This window comes from Morone saxatilis, unplaced genomic scaffold, assembly GCF_004916995.1.
Source record: "Morone saxatilis isolate NCDOM2014 unplaced genomic scaffold, NCSU_SB_2.0 Contig17, whole genome shotgun sequence".
Lineage (NCBI taxonomy): Eukaryota > Metazoa > Chordata > Actinopteri > Moronidae > Morone > Morone saxatilis.
Window position 1 is genome coordinate 12,343,880 of NW_023339729.1, and position 5,851 is coordinate 12,349,730.

General features: G+C 36.5%; 1 long non-coding RNA gene across 1 annotated transcript; it reads left to right on the plus strand.

Annotated features, from left to right (window-relative positions):
- The first annotated feature begins 2,297 nt into the window (after positions 1-2,297).
- LOC118326450 lies at positions 2,298-5,012 on the plus strand. The gene is made up of 4 exons (XR_004796642.1): positions 2,298-2,470; positions 2,600-2,684; positions 2,958-3,275; positions 4,470-5,012. It is a non-coding gene; the product is annotated as an uncharacterized LOC118326450 (long non-coding RNA).
- The last annotated feature ends 839 nt before the right edge of the window (positions 5,013-5,851 follow it).

The window sequence follows — 5,851 nt, forward strand, 5'->3', positions numbered from 1 at the left end:
AGTGAGAAAATTTGTCTACTTTTTGACTACGGAGCATTGTTAAAAATGAAAGGTTTGAGGAATAGCAGGAGCAGTCAACTGCTTAATTGAATAAAATGAATGAATTAGACATATTGTAATATAGGCATTTAGGGTTTGTCTGACTACACTCACTCCCTAACCATAACCAAATATTTGCAGTTTTTGTAGAATTCTTCTTCCTTGTCAAAACCATTACCTGCTGGTAATAGTTACCAATAACCACCAAGTTAATGACTGAGAAGTTTTTGTGGTCCCCTGAGAAATGTTTGCATTCTTCAATATGGAGCACTGAATTTGATGTATTTGATGTTTATCAGATCACAAATTACACAAGAATTAGGTTGGAAAAATGATAGACGTGTCCAGAGCGGAGTGTTTCTGTGTGACCAGGCCTCACTGATTACTGAACAAAACACATATTTTTGGATTAATTTATTTACAGATCCTCGACAGAAAACATACTCAGGCTTAGTGGACCTATTGATTTAATTCACAACCAATTGCAGTATATCAACGGGACGTCAACAGCTCATATCATAATGTTGATCATAAGATCAACATTTCAATAAAACCTGAAGGATTTCAGCAATAAGAAATATGAATTAGCCAATAAATTAATAGATGGTGACAAAATCAGTCAAGTGTTGGCACTATTCTGAAGCTGCTGATAACAGATGTTAATACAATGGAGGGCTGGGTCACCAGCTACAGGAAGATGTAATGGATTAAATGTGTTAGAGTGAGAAATAGTGAAACAATTTTATTATACATGACAAATGTTCAAAAGGGACTTTTTATAATTATGTTTACTTTTTGACTACAGAGCATTGCTAAAAAAGGAATAGCAGGAGCAGTCAACTGCTTAATTGAATAAAATGAATGAATTAGACATATTGTAATATAGGCATTTAGGGTTTGTCTATGATTACACTCACTCCCTAACCATAACCAAATATTTGCAGTTTTTGTAGAATTCTTCTTTCTTATAAAAACCCTTACCCACAATGCAACTCGCCCGCCAACAGTTGAGTTGGAGATATGGAAATGTTAGCCTAGTAGGGCTCAGTGCCCCTGCTGAGCCAGTAGCAGAATGCTGTAGTTGTTTTCATGCAGTGATGTGAACACCAACAGCTATGTGGCTTTTTACATTTGGAGAGAGGAAAGGATAATTATACATGGTAATTCGAGTTCTGTAATCACGTCCACAGCGCTCTAATTAGGCTAAATGTACAGGATTTCTGTGTCTTGGTGCATTCAAATTTGCATGTGTTGTAGGTACTCAGCAGCTTTTGCAATAACCTTCACCAGGGGTCCCTACAGCCTGTGAATCCTTGTTATATGATTGTGAAATGTTGTTCTAAATAAACATGTATAATCCAAGAAAAGTAGCATCAGTTCATCAGTTTCTCTTTCATTATTTTGAGGCTGGAACCGATTAATGGGAACCAAAGTGAGGTTTGCACAGAAGAAGGACATAAGGTAAACAAATCAATCCTTGAATGACTCCTTGATAAATAACATTGAAGGCTGCTCAAATTTCTCATGACTTAAGTGTCTGAGATCTCTTTGGCAGCCACTTCTCTGCTCCCTGTCACTTCATATCTCCCAGTGCTCAATTAAGTAAATTACAACCAGTTACTTTGTCTCTGTCACACACTGGACAAGCAACTCTCTAATTAATACTCACACACACACTCACTAAGTGACCACATTTTTTGCACCGGAGATCATTTTTAAAGGATACTACTGGCATCACTTCACAATTAAAACAAAAATTTTCAAAGAGATTGAAAATGTAGACATGTGGACAGTTTCAAAATAAACTGCATACTCATGATCTTTGCAATGAAGCAATGACATAACTCGTTTATGTTTTTAACAGTTATGTGTATATATATATATATGAGTGTGCTAAGTGAAGGTCACAAACATGAGACAGTTTTTTCTTTCTACCCTTGGTGCCTATTACTGACATTCACAACCTTTCATGACTACTTCTAATGACATGAATCATTCACTGAGTGAGAATGACTCTTTGGAATATAACAGATTAAAGTGTTAACCCCATAGGTTTGCCATGGAGTCACAGACACTATCAGCCAAGTTGAATGCTAGGAAATGAGGCAACAGAACATTACTATATCAAAGGCAGTCATACAAGTCTGTACTTGTGGCAGCTGTATGAATAGCCCTTCACTCTCTGTTTTTCCCACTTTCTATCTCTCTCACACACCCTCTCACACACACACACACACAAAAAAAACAACTCCATTTCCCTGTTAAGGTTCCAGCACACACCCACAGTGATAAGGCATAATTCCTTTTCATAATTCTGTAATCATTAACGTTTGCACTTAGGGACAAGTCTGAAGGACTATATAAAAGCACCACAAGGAATCATCAGGAATCTTTGTGGACTAGAGACGAGCTGAGGAGGAGGACACCTAAGGTCAGTTCCACTCAATTATAAGACTTAAACATGTTTTTTTGTTTTTTCAAATACGGGGTTGGGGTTGCACAAAAAAACTTGTAGTGTGTATATTTTGAGATTTGTTTTGATTTATTCTCCATGTTACAGTGAAATACAAAAGAGATGACAATGGGGCTCACAGCAGTGCACATACTTCTCTGTCTTCTAACTGCACCCACTCTTGCGACTAAAGGTAGGCTATTTGAAACTTCTAAAGTAGTTTGAACTCATTTGTTCAGTCTAAATATACATTGAAGGAAAGTCTTTGTTATCGTCAAAGTTACCGGGGCTATACAGATGGAAGAAATATTAATGTTGTAAACACTGCAACAAATGTAAATGTAAAATTTTACATTGCGATTGTCTTGATAATAACGCTAACTTTAAGATAAAAGGAAGCAACAAAAAGATTCTGTTTTCATTATTCTCATCATCATCTCAGTACAATATCTCTTTTTGTCTGCAGAGTTGGAACTAAGTGTAAGTTCCGAGATTACCAGGTGTGGCAAAGTTACCCTAAACTGCAACGTGTCATCTCGAAATGGATTATCAATCAAATTAATGAAGTGGCACCTAAACCATACACTTTTATGCTCTGTGGACAGTGAAGGAAACGTTACCTCACACAGAAGAATCCTATGTGACTTCCAGTGTGAGTATAAACATGGACAATTCTCCCTCAAGTTTCAAGAAGTGAATCTCTGTGGAAACTCAAGCATCTACAAGTGCAATCTACGTTCCAACCAAGGAGTTGCAAGTGAAAGTACGACAGTGGAGTTTCAAGGTCAGAGACAACATTAACTCTTTATGACTTTATGACTGAATATATAAAATACAAAAAGACTGGTCTGCTTCTTTAGAGCTATTTTTTCTTTAGTTGCAGTGCCATGTGGATTTTTTTAGTAAACAAACAAAAGTTATGTTTGCATTCAGTGATACTCACCAGAATGCATTGTGTAAAAAAAACAAACCTTTTAGTAGTTAATTATAACCATATACTTTATCACTAGTTAATAAATAACGTATTGTGTTTTATACATCAAGAATCAGCCTGTAAGAACAACCTTTGAGTTACCAGGTTGTAAAAAGTTTGTACTCCAGCTTGACAATGGCTTTGCCAGTTTAGGTAGCTCTTTTGATCATCTGGAAGTCCCCTTTAATGGATTATATTCCTTCTGGAAAACAACAGCACAGCTTTTGAACCAAAATGAATTGAACATATGAATTAATTTTTTTACAACTGCACCCTAATGGCATATTACAAAATGAGACCTTTTTAAAAGCATGTACTCATTTTGGTGAATTATTGTGGTTGAAGAACTGTTTTCTTAATTTTTAACCACAGACTTGATGGCTTATTAGAAAATGAGCCACCATGTCTGCAATGTAAATTGATTTTGGTCTGCAGCTCTTTTGCAGAAAGAGGTTGAATTAGCCAATTAAAGGATATGTCCTGATGAAATGAAATAGCTCTATAGCTAAAAAAGACCAAACAAGTTATGCTTTGAACACCAGCAAAAAAAAAAAAGGCTAATCCATACAGTGTTGATTCATTATTAATTAGCTGATAAATACACAGCTTACCAATCCTAATAACTTACGGCCTGATTAAAATGTTGTTTAATGCAAACTATTTTATATACTTTTGGGAAAGCATTATATGTTATATGATATGTTGTGTATGTGTTTAACATTGAAAGTAACTAGCCGCTATAACTGTGAGATGTAGAAGAGTAAAACGTATTTCTAAAATGTACTGAGCAAAGTACAATTGAAATTTCAATACAATATTTGAGTAAATGTTCTAAGTTACTTCCCACCATTGCTCCCTTGTGATTGGTATTAAGTTTTAAAATGGAAATCAGCAATGTACGAGGGGGTTTGATGGTCTCACAAGCTAAATGTTAAATTCCTAATGTACGAGTACATTACTGAAATTAATCTCTTCCTCTTGGTTCTCCTCTTGGTCTCTCCTCAGAGTGTGTTTCGTCCAATGCGAAGCAGCAAACATTAGAAATCCCCAACAACAGGAATGGAGCTGGATCACATGGACCTATGACAATATTTTTGTGTATTTTGATCTTACTTGCTGTCACACTGAAATAATGAATTTGCCAAAGTAAATGCACACCAGGAAGTGTGTGAAGACAAAGTGAAAAGATAACAGAGGAACAATACGCCACTGAAATTTATTTTAGAATTTCATTTCCAATCATCTTGCATGTTCCAAAGTTCTTTTATTCTTTCTTTTACCTCTAAACTGAAGTCACTGTCAATTGTCTAATAATCATTACACTGTATAAAATTACTCTGTTTGGTTTCGATAGGTAGTCACAGATGAGGGAGCAGAGCGTATTGGTTCCTTTACACTCTTTCAAAAAACAACAAATACACACATAGAAACACACATACACACACAGAGAAACCAACTCTAATATAACTGCAAAGGTTCAAGGAGTGCTTTATCTTGAGCTATAGACCTTCTAGCCACAGATTATTTTCAGGAGTATGGATTTATTTCTGAGAGAGTGAGATGAAAATGTCTGTTGACAAGTGTGTCCACCATGTTTTTACGGGAAAGTTGTGTATGTGTGACTGCTGTTTGAATGCACACTATCTGCGACAGCACCATGAAAAGAAAATCTGTCCATCTCATAAAGAATGAAAAGACCTCAAAAGACAGAGGGTGAATTCCAGAATTTCAGAAACACAGAAGCTTTTGTGTAGTATAAGTATAAGATAGCTGGACACAGGAAATCTCAGTCATGCAACCGCTGTCTGTGATCTGTGGGTGGATGCTGCCCTCTGGTGAACTAGTTGTGATCAGTAAGACATGTGATTACTGATTCAGGGGCAACATGGGGTATATTTAAAGACCTGGTTAAAAATAAAAGTATACTCCCTAATGGTATGTGGTCAGCTTTGGTTTTACCTTCTGACATTTTTGTTTTCATATATAGAAAAAAATTTTCTGTAGAAAGTGTGGTTGCAGAAATTTTTGAGATTTCAAACCTGGACAAACAAGACCAAACCTGTCTGTGGCTACATTTCAGACTAGAAGTGTGAAAATGTTGTTTTTTTGTGCGCAGTCTGTCAGTGTCCTGAGAACAGCAGATACAGATCACTTCCTCTGTTTAACCATCTTCCACTAGCCCTCTGCCTCTCCCCAGTCAAGTCTTTGCAGGTATAGCTTGAAGCTGGAGGACAAATCCGGTTCAGGGGCTAAAACTCTGCCTTTATAACGCTTCAGTGCACCTTCCATAGACAGGGACATTTGAGAGCCTTTTCAAATCAGAATGACTCACTGCTAATGCTGTCACTAAAACAGTGCCATGCAGGGGCAGGATGAGCTTTCAGCAA